General features: G+C 41.2%; 1 protein-coding gene and 1 long non-coding RNA gene across 5 annotated transcripts in view; both read left to right on the top strand.

The window, feature by feature from the left end:
• LOC116688697 (uncharacterized) overlaps positions 1–6,952 on the top strand; it is a 15,185-nt gene extending 8,233 nt beyond the window's left edge. Inside the window, exon 3 of the long non-coding RNA XR_004331838.1 lies at positions 6,776–6,952. This is a non-coding gene — a long non-coding RNA (uncharacterized LOC116688697). The remainder of the gene's footprint in view (positions 1–6,775) is intronic.
• grip2b (glutamate receptor interacting protein 2b) overlaps positions 1–11,238 on the top strand; it is a 375,168-nt gene that overhangs the window by 30,196 nt on the left and 333,734 nt on the right. The gene's annotated exons all lie outside the window — the stretch shown is intronic.

Raw genomic sequence — 11,238 nt, 5'->3', positions numbered from 1 at the left:
TGTGTGTGTGTATCTGAGTGTTGATTCTATGTATTCAGAGTTACTTGTGCTTCCTAGAACTTTCTCCCTAAAAGGGAGTTTTTCCTCGCCACTGTCACACTGTTGCTATCTCAGGGTAGAATTACTAGAACTGTTGGGTCCTTGTGAATGATAGTGTGTTCTAAACCTACTCTATCTGTAAAGTGTCTAGTGATAACTGTTGTTATGAATTGATGCTATAAATAAAGTTGAACTGAATTGAATTATGTTCAGTCTGCAGAGCACACAAGCTCCAGCCAGGCAACGTGGATGAGCTTTGTGCATCCTTAAATGTCCTTAAACTGCGTTGGAACTTTGTTTACCTCAGTCACTGCGAAGTAGCACACTCTCTCTCTCTCTCTCTGTGTGTGTGTGTGTGTGTGTGGCCCCTTCTGCTCTGCAGCTTTAGCTGGCTGACCTACAGACAGACAGGGCAACTCCACAGAGAGTTACGCTCATGGCCTTTTTTTGCAACACTGTGCGTGTGTGTACGTGCTCTTGTGTCTCGTCTGTGTGTGTGCATGCATGTGTGAGAACGAGTGCTTGTACACGACAGCGTGGGTGTGTGTGCCTGTTGGTGAATTCACAGCGTGCGCGTGACTTTGTTGTATGCATGACATCTCTGTAAATGTCAGTTTGAGTGTGGAGGTCTGCTTTTGGGTGAGTTTACGTATGTGTGACCCACTCAGTGTTCACTGTGTTGTTGGTTCAACTCTTTAGAACTGCACATAGTTCAGTCATGTGTTTCAGGTCAAGCCCCGTTTTTACCTAACATAAATCCTCTTTTCAGATACCCACGCTTTGTTAAATAACATGAATGCTTTGTGCTAAGATACAATATTTCTGCATAACATTTGGCATTGCCATCTGCTTGTCCAAATGGAATCAAACCATGCACAATTAGATTTCTCATTAGGTTTCCCCTGCTATAAAAGCCCATTGACAAGATCCATATTGGAGACACTTATACTCCGTGTATCTGCACTGGGAGTACTAAGTGGCGTGGTGGCTGTGGATACTTCCGTCTCATCTTACAGTCCAACCCCGTGCAACAGCTCACGTGTTGTGCAGAAATGTCACTATGGTTTAACCCTCACAAACAAGAGTAAATCATGAGTCACCGTTGGCTCGCATTGACACAAAAACAGTATTTCTTATATATTTCTTATATACTAATCAGGTGCCCTGGAATTTATAATAACACCAGGGTTTTGCATTCAATCCTGTGTGCCATTGCCATATTCAATCCAAAACAAAAGTAATTCTGTAAAATTGTACACCGAGCGTTGCCCATTTCCCCCCCTAGCAAACTGGAATCCATGCTGGCAGGGATGCAGGTGCAGCCTGTGTTTGTGCAGATGCTGCTGCCAGCTGGATACCATCACCTGCACAGGGCTCTGTGGCGCTGCCTTTACCCATGCAGGCACATACTGTAGTCCCATTTTCACTTGATTCAGTCTCAACTGGTGTTGGTGCAGTAAAAACATCACAGACTCTCGTTGGAGAGCGTCCTTCCTTTGAGACTATCATCTTCGCATTCTTTTGCTTTTATTTTTGTTTTGTACTGCACTTTGTTCTTTCATTCTTTTTCTTTCTTGTCATTTTCCACTTTAGGCAACTATTAGCTCCAGTGGGGGGTTCTCTGTTGGGATTTTTTTTTTGGAATGGCATTGAAAACAGCCTTAAAATGATGTATAAAAGTCATGAGTGAGCCTGCATTCACACTGCCTGCGTCGGCCATTAGACGGTGCCGGGAAAACACAGGTCTGCATATTCATTTTAAATAGGGCGAGTGTGTTTCTGCCTCAACGGGGGGAGGCGGAAAAAATATAGCAAGCTTGTGGAGACCGATTCAACTTTTTGGGAAACGCAATCAGACGTCACGCTGCGGTGGCAAGTCGTTTAACTAGCACCAGAGTGTGAGTGTGTGTGTTTTGAGGAAACAGGAAACATCACTGCTTCTATTGCAGCCACAAAACACTATGAGGGCTGTCACTCCCCGATGTGAGTTGAGTGCAGATTTGAGTCGTGTTGTTCCGATTCAAGCGGTTTACGACATAACGTGTCATACCTCATGAGAGTCGAGTCAGAACGGCTCTGGTCGAGTGCAAGTGTGAGTCGTACATGCTCAGATTTTAACGGTTTACGACATAACTGTCATACTGAAATCTGTGAAATCCATTAAATAAAACACCTTTCTCATTATAAACAATAACAGAAGATGGGAACATTAGAAAAACGTAGCAATCTATGGTTGTTTGATGCTAACGTTAGCTCAAAACGCCATTCAACTGACCGCCTTTGTTGTGTTTGATTGCTAACTTGTAGCTAAGCTAGCAGTCATTTCAATTATGTTCTAGCTATCTATGATTGATTGATTGCTAACGTTAGCTCAAAACGCCATTTAACTCACAGCCTTGTTGTGTTTGATGCTAACTTGCAGCCAACAGTGAACCAACTTCGTTAAGTAGGTCCATTTTTACTGTGTTGAAAGTACAGAAGTCTCTCGTTAGCATCTTATGTGCTAGTTGTCGCAAAGTGACGCATGCGTGACTCAAATCTGCACTCAACTTACATTGGGGGAAGGACAGGGGTAAAAAAACAAACCCAAGCACTGAATTGTCCAGGACTTTGTGTTACAGCTGAATATTTTAAGCAAAAATTGTGAAATAAGGCTGCCTTCAAGCGCGGTCGGAAAGTTTGAAATATGTAAACAATCTGACAGAAAATTGTAATTGTGAAATATAATATAGTCTACTTGTGCTACTTTTGGTGGGTTAAGGAACACAACAAGATGTCACACGATTGTACGCCATTTCAGTGACACCCCCACACACCCCACACACCCCCGAGGCCAAATCCCAGATTGCTTTTTCCGGGTCTGAACATGTCCTTGGAAAGGACGTGAGTGTTCGGACAAATCAAGGCCAGGTTTGGACTGTTATACTGCTCTCTACATTAAAATTACAATACATACTCATACATTAGTATTTTGTAAGTGTGTCCTTGCTTTATTGTTCAGATCAGGACTACAAAACTGCTACCGACTGTTACACGCTGCTGGCAAAATCTGACCTTGGAAAAGACAAAAGTATCTCTTTAGGACCTCAGACCACGTTGAGTTGAACATGTTCAGTGGATTTATTCTACTATATTTCTGGGTAAAGTAAGTCATAACTGACATGTTTTTTTGAGTGGCCTAATAGGTAGAAATATTAAAAATGACATAGCAGCCGACACATTCAAGTCTATAAGGATCTGTTTCTGTACCAGGTTTCCTCTTTTATGTTGAATAAATGTAATGCTTTTAAAACTACCCACAAACCACTTTAATAAGTAACTGGTGTAAAGTGCTTCTCATCTGGATCACTTCCTAGTGTAATTGACCTGCGTCCTGCTCTGGGATACTTCCTATCCATTTCCTCAGTATTAATATAGAATACATGATGATGATCTGGGACTAAAATGTATGTATCGGTCTGTCTCTCTGTCTGACAGGGGACCCCTGTTAACTGTTACACCGCTGAACGGCATGCTGGGTACAGCCTGCGCTCCGTCGCTGCAGTACATTCAACAACAGATGGAGAAATAGATTATGGTTACAGTGCAGTGGGCCTGCAATATTTATCGTTATAAAATCGCAATCTTGATTCACCCTGTGCACGATTTGATTTTTATATAACTTTGATTTAAAAATAAAAAATAAATGCTACTAGTTTCTTCTGTGATTTTTAAACAGACTGTATAAAATAGGTTTTGAAGGGCTTCCAAGCACCCCCCCTCCCTTCTCTTCATTGAGGCCTCTATGTCTACAGGCTTTTTTTTTGTCATGATCTAAAACATTGTGGCATAAAACCGGGATATCAATTCTATATCAATTTCCCCGAATCGTGCAGGCCTACAGTGCAGCAAACCCAAACAGTTTAAGCATCAACAATGTAACTGATAAAGGAATGGATGCTTTTTTCCCCTGGAAATAGCCTGGTCCCAAATAGCTAGCGGTTAGCAATTGACAGATACACTGTAGCATAGCCACGACAGGTGTTAGGGCTGCATGATTATGGCCAAAATGATAATCACCATGATTTTGATTAACACTGAGATCATGATTATTTGTTGTTTAACTAAAACAAATGTTATTGTCACATATAGGCTATTTACAGCTATCTGTTGGAATTGGAATTTGGAGGAAACAACTCTATCTATTCTATTCAATCTATCTATCTATCTATCTATCTATCTATCTATCTATCTATCTATCTACCTACCTATCTATGATTGGCAGATTATCAGACAGTGGTTTACTGAGCAGTAGAGTAGCTTTGCAAAAAAAAGCGTTCTATGAACGGAATGACACACTCGAAATATCGCTCAATCACGTAAATTTGATCGTGGGACGCCAAACCGTGACTGGGAATGAAATCTGATAAATTGAGCAGCCCTAGCAGGTGTACTGCTGAAACTGTCTGGATGATGGTTCTCTGCAAGCAGCAGCACCACAGGCCGAGCAGCTGGCCCGTTTAGAACAGACATCTCACTACATCTCATTTGTATTTTGCCAGTAAATTGCCATGATGGAAAAGTGAACCAAGGACTTTTCTCTCCACCAGAATTGGTTGGTTGCAGGTTTGCATTACATTACATTTAGTTTAGCTGATGCTTTTATCCAAAGCCGTTTCCAATAAGTGCATTCAAACATGAAACTCCGAACAGCAAGAATCACATCAAAGAACATTAGGTTCAAATAAGCCAAACTACAAAGCAACACATATAAGTGCAATTTAAAATAAAAACAAAAGAAGTATTTGTATAATTATCATCTTCTTAGCCAAGGTGCAGTCGGAAGAGTTGCGTTTTTAGATGTGTAGACATGTAGTTGTCCTGGTGTCGATGGGGAGCTCTTTGCACTATTTGGGAGCCAGGACAGGATTAGGTTGAGTTATTAGGTGTCCCATACAGTGATTGAAGCAGATTGGCCAATATAGATAGATAGATAGATAGATAGATAGATAGATAGATAGGTAGATAGATAGATAGATAGATAGATAGATAGATAGATAGATAGATAGATAGATAGATAGATAGATAGATAGATAGATAGATAGATAGGTAGACATTGACCCCAATAAAATGGGAAATTACAGTGTTGCAGCAGCAAAATCCGTCACTCATCACAGAATATAAATGAGATACTAGGATACAATATACTTACATACATACAATATACATGAAATAATAATAGGATAAAATACAAGAACAAAGTTGAGAATACAAAAATGACATGATGAAATGTTAATATACCCATTGTGCAGTTTGCATTAGTGCAGTACTGTGGTGTATCAGAGTCTTATCTGGCTTATTTAGCTGTAGAGTGGAGGGGTTGGGCGGGGGTGTAATGTTTGCCCATGTCCTGGATGTAAGACTTAATCAGTTCGCGGCATGGTACGCTCGTGATGGTGTCCTGAAGTGGATGCGGCAGCAACTGGTGACCAGCGAAGGGAGCAGAGACCAGTGTAGTGTGAGACAAATAAATGATAACACTAATAATAGTGTATACTTTATTAGTCCCACAAGGGGAAATTACAACCTGGGGAGGTTGAAGACCAGTCGAGCTGCTGCGTTCTAGATGATGATCTGCAGAGGTCGGATGGCTTTTTCCAACCCAGTCTACGTTGGTCCAATGGGCAATAACGTAGAGAGGTTACAATAATGTCTCTTGAATTGTATGACTGTATGACCCTCTACGTTATTGCACATTGGACAAACGTAGCCAGGGTATGTTTGTATATGAGGCTGGGTTGCATTTGCAGGCATGCCAGCCAGGAGGGAGTTGCAGTAGTCTATATGTGAGACTTCTAGAGCCTGAACCAGAACCGGAGCTGCATCCTGTATTAGAACGGGACTTACCCTTCTGCTGTTGTGCAACATGGATCTACACGATCGGGTAGTTGCAGCAATGTTAGGAGTAAGGGAGAGTTGGTTATGGACCATGTGTAGGATTTAAGAAATATGCATAATAACAAAAGAAAGACAAAAAGATGAACACATCACACACACTTGGGGCTACAATTAAATGCAATGTGTCAACAGGAGCTTGATCAAAGAGTGTATTTATTCAAATGTCAGTGTATTTCTTTAATCAAAAGTCTATAAAAGGAAATCTCGATTGTGGATGCTGGCTGTTGTTGGGTTGGCTTAACTGCTTATGCAGATTTCAGGCACTTCTTTAATTAGGTTTCAGTTAATTGCACACCCACACACAGCTTATAAGTCAATTATAGGCTAAACTGGTCGTGGGCTAGGAAAAGGAGCAACACATACACTTCAGTACACAGACATGTACACTATACCCCCCCCCCCACAGCATGTCTCACTGTCTACCTCTCCTCGACTCTCACATGCTGCCAAACAAATAATTGCCATGGTGTTTAATGTGAAATGGGGTTATGTGTGGATTTTAGTTTTAGTTAAACAGTGGATGTGGACTACCTTGTTTTGGCCAATATACAAACAAATATTTTCAAAACAAGATTGATAGTTTTATTGGATGTGTTGTTAGATTTGTGGCATATTTTAATGGTCTTATAACATAACACCACATACAATATTTCATGAAGTTAACTGTTAATTCCATTAACGTGAGTTATTTAAATCCGCTGATACATGGTCACACCTCATTGGCTCTTACCAGTGTATCTCCGTGTGTACTTTGTCTACAGCAACCCCACCAATCAGTCCCAAAACGTCCCAGTTAGAGAGCAAACACATGATTTTTAAATCTTTACAATGTTTCCCTGAAAGAACCGAGCAGGCCTGCATTGTTGCACCATCCAATTTCTTTTCAAAACTTCACAATTTCATCATGCAGCTTGTTAGCTCGAAGTCTGCTGTTGTTTCCCGAAGCGAACAGAGTTTGAGAACAGCAACACACACACACACACACACACCGAATGTCAAGCAATGACATGTCCTTGTAATGTACTTCCATCGATTCAGACTAGTACAATGCAAAACCTCTTTAGGAGTTCAAGGTGTCTTCCCACAAAAGCACTGTTGTACGTCGGCCAGTCATGCAATGAAGAAGAAGACGACGTTGGCCAATCAGAGGTGTAGAAAAAGCTTTTACCGAAGGCTCCCTGGCTGCAGTGGTGCATCCATCGCTCTGTAGCAAATTCACATGTCTCTGTTCCTCAATATAACAGAGTTACCATACATTTCTGTGTTCATGTGAAAAGTCCTGTTAGCAGTTGTTTTGTAACCTATAATGTACTTTGGAGAAGTGGTTTGGAGGACCAGTTTTTTAATTTACTATTTTAATTTTTACTATTTTAATTTTTGAGCTTGAAAAGAAAACTACACAATGGAAGAAAACCTTAATGCAAAAATACATCGTTAAACTAATACAAGCTCTTTCCATTTACAGCACAACAGTACAGCACTGCTCCACTTAGTCATTGAAAAAAAAGATATTACCAGTCGGATACTTGACAGCTGTAAGAAGCATCACCTCCACATTGATTTAAAGGGATGTGCACAGTGCGTCAGCTTTCAAGGTATCTGCAGCCAACCTTGCAATGAACTCCACACAACCTCCTGGTCCCTTTGCCGTACGGGGTGTGTGTGTGTACTGTGTGTGGGTGTCAGATGTGCTGAAGGCCTGATCTTATCTTACAGCTACAGTTGTTGTTCTGCACGGTTTGCTTTATGATTTACAAGGAGAGTAAGAAGAGGAGTGTTTTTCTGCACTCCCCCTACACACACTGTCTGTTGGGCTAGATTCTGATCTACAGTGGAAGCTCAAATTGTAGAAAATTAGCAAATTCCCAGTTCCCCTCATCATCTCTACTAAGTGATAATCATATTTACATGGCTGGGCCAGTGGCTCAGTGACTCAGGAAAAAGACTAATGTGTATAGAGCTCAACAGTGTGGTCCTGGAAGTCAAAATCCCATTCATTTTCTCAATAAGGATTTTGATTATTACTTTTTCACACCACTACAGAAGATAATAGGCTCTCAATGTTCCACCATTATGGCCCACGTTGAAATAGAGTAGCATAGGTCTACCCTATTCAGCTATGGACAGCTCAGGCAGGAGGCAGGTTTATTCCTAAAAACAATATTTATCGTTGACAGCCATAGCAACGCTCTACTTCCTCCGTCCCGCTCCATCTGAATCCAAATTTGAGGTAAAACTTAAACTCAATTTATAATAAAAGTAATCTTTTACTGTCAAGAATCCAAATATACTGTCATCTGGTCTAGTCCTACCATACATTTTCCTTGTCTATTTCCTTTTTTATTGTGCAGTTGTTTACCAGTGGAAGGGTTGTTGATCCTGGGGTCCTCAGCTTTTATATGATATGTTCTGTGTTACAATGGGTGCAGGGACCAAAATGTAGGGATGAAGCAGGCAGGAGAAGGTTAATGTCCAGTATTTATTGACAAAAAAGTTCAACCAACTGATAATCTGAAAGGCAAAAACATAAAGTTCAAGAAATCCAAGATAATCCAAAATCCAAAAAGGGTCCAGGGGAACAAGGAAAGGCAAAAACAGTTAATAATTGATGCAGAGTTGTGTGTTTATTAGTGCGTGTGTGTGTTTCTGTGTATGTGTGTGTGTGTGTGCCAGGTCTGGCCTGTCGTCGCCCTGTCAGCTCCTCTCTCCACACCTCGTATCTTCCTCTGAAAAATCCTTTCTCTGTCACATTCGCTGGCTTCAGCACATAGACGACTGAATATCCCAAACCTCAGCCCGACCTCTTCATTTTAAATCTACAAAAGCACCACGTAAGTGGATTTCTGAATCATTGAGAAAAAACAGAAATCCCGGTAGCTTACGCACATGATTTTATACCGTCGTTAAACACATTTGACTGCTCCAGTATGACCGTGAGTGAGTAGTTTCAGTCTCCGGTGGTTTTGAAATGACTTCTTTAAAGTTGGGTTTAGAACAATTGCAAAGATCGTAACCTTTGGAAATAATGGGAGACATTATTAGTGATGGTAGTAAAAGCTCTGCCTCCTGACTTTCTTTATAATCGATATGCCAGTGACTCCAGCATGATCTAATTTATACCACCATCTCATCTCATCTCTAAGCCTTGCATTACATCTACTTTGTCCATGTATTTTCCGCTGACGTGCAGACATTTCATAATTAGCTTTAAATATATATTGCACTGTACAATCACAATCACACTGATTTAATTTCCCCAAAACAGTAATTTCTTGGTGAGACATTCTGACAGCTACACTAGACGCAGACACACACAGTGGAATGTAGCTTTGTATAGCTGGAAGAGTGTCAGACAGCACTATGAATCATAATTGGTTTACATTTTATAATTGAACACATCCAAGCAATTAATACCCACTGATAGAAATGTCCTTTGGCCTATGGAATTGCTTTGGTATTGCTGACAGAGACATCCAACTCTGTGTGTGTGTGTGTGTGTGTGTGTGTGTGTGTGTGTGTGTGTGTGTGTGTGTGTTTGTTTGTGTGTGTGTGTTTTTGTGTATGTGGTAAAGAGACAGTCAAGTGGAAGACAGTGTCTGTGTTTGTAACAGCCTGTATTTGCATTTTTAATGTGTGAGTGAGTGTGTTCATTTGTACCAAGCGGGCAGGCTGTGTGTGTGTGTGTGTGTGTGTGTGTGTGTGTGTTTGTGTGTGGTGTCTCTGTTCCAGTTCAAGTCTCTGTTGCCCTGTCAACTGAAGCGGAGACACACAGAGAGAAAACAGAGATTTGTACTTCACAGTTTTTTCTTTTCCCTTTCTTATTATGCACATTATATGTGGACACTTGGACGATGCTGCTCGTGTCCCCATGTCTGCGATGAAGCATAGAGAAATGAAGACGAGGAAGAGAGCGCTGTGGCCGAAGTAATCCGGGAGCCCTGTTTACTGCATACCCTCCTCACTCATGGGCTCAGTATTTATAATGGCCATTCATTTTATTTTTCATCATCAGAATCATTTATAATGACAAATAAATGATCTGATGAATGAATATTTAAAAAATAAAAACGGATGGTCAACCATGTTATGAGTGATGGCGTTGCATAGTCTGTCCACCAGAAGACGCTCTACAACGTCCCTGTTATGATGGTGTTGCATAGTCGTCCAAAGAGGACGCTCTACAACGTCCCTGTTAGTGATGGCGTTGCATAGTCTGTCCACCAGAGGACGCTCACAACGTCCGTTAGTGATGGGTTGCATAGTTGTCCACCAGGGACGCTCTACAACGTCCCTGTTGTGATGGCGTTGCATAGTCTGTCCACCAGAGGACGCTCTAACACGTCCCTGTTAGTGATGGCGTTGCATTGTCTGTCCACCAGAGGAGCTCTACAACGTCCTGTTTGTGATGGTGTGCATAGTCTGTCCACCAGGGACGCTCTACAAAGTCTGTTAGTGATGGTGTTGCATAGTCTGTCCCACAGAGGACGCTCTACAACTCCTGTTAGTGATGGGTTGCATAGTCTGTCCACCAGAGGACGCTCTACAACGTCCCTGTTAGTGATGGTGTTGCATAGTCTGTCCACCAGAGGACGCTCTACAACGTCCCTGTTGGCAATACTGATTTTGTGTTTTTTGTTAATGTGTTTTTGGTCAAAGGACTTTAAGTCTTTAAGTTGAAAGAAAATGGTATGTTTTTTGTACTCCTGACAGTAGAATGAGCCATTAATCTATGTAAAAGCCCTATCAAGCAAAAGAAGGAAAATACCGCGATATACCGCGAAACTGCCAGAATCTTAAAACATACTGTGGTACAAATATTGGGTCATACTCCCCAGCCCTATCCTGGCTGCTGATAGTAGGGCATTTACACAGAAAATTGTTTGATTTATTATTGGACAATAACATTTAACACAAATCATCCAAGGTTCAAGAGCATTCTCAAATCGGAAAATCACAGATCACATAAAATAATCAGTCTAATTAAAAAGATTGGTTACTCTATTCCATAAAAATGCCTGAACCTGATGTATAAAAGCCCCTCTAGTATTTACGATTTTGAGGGAAAGCGGCATATTATTCCAAAGTGTTATACCTGTATACTCTGGGCACTTTACAAGACCGGGCACTGGCCCTAGTGTTGTGATTATGCTGTGTATGAACCCTTTTCATATGAGAGTGTAAATATTTGGGAGCAGAGCCATTCATGACATTATGATTCAACTTTAACTGCTCCACTCTAACATGTACTGGCAGCAGTCCCCC

The sequence above is a fragment of the Etheostoma spectabile genome, chromosome 4 (genome assembly GCF_008692095.1).
Source record: "Etheostoma spectabile isolate EspeVRDwgs_2016 chromosome 4, UIUC_Espe_1.0, whole genome shotgun sequence".
Lineage (NCBI taxonomy): Eukaryota > Metazoa > Chordata > Actinopteri > Perciformes > Percidae > Etheostoma > Etheostoma spectabile.
Note: the sequence above shows the minus strand (reverse complement) of the source record. Positions and strands in the feature narration are given on the sequence as shown.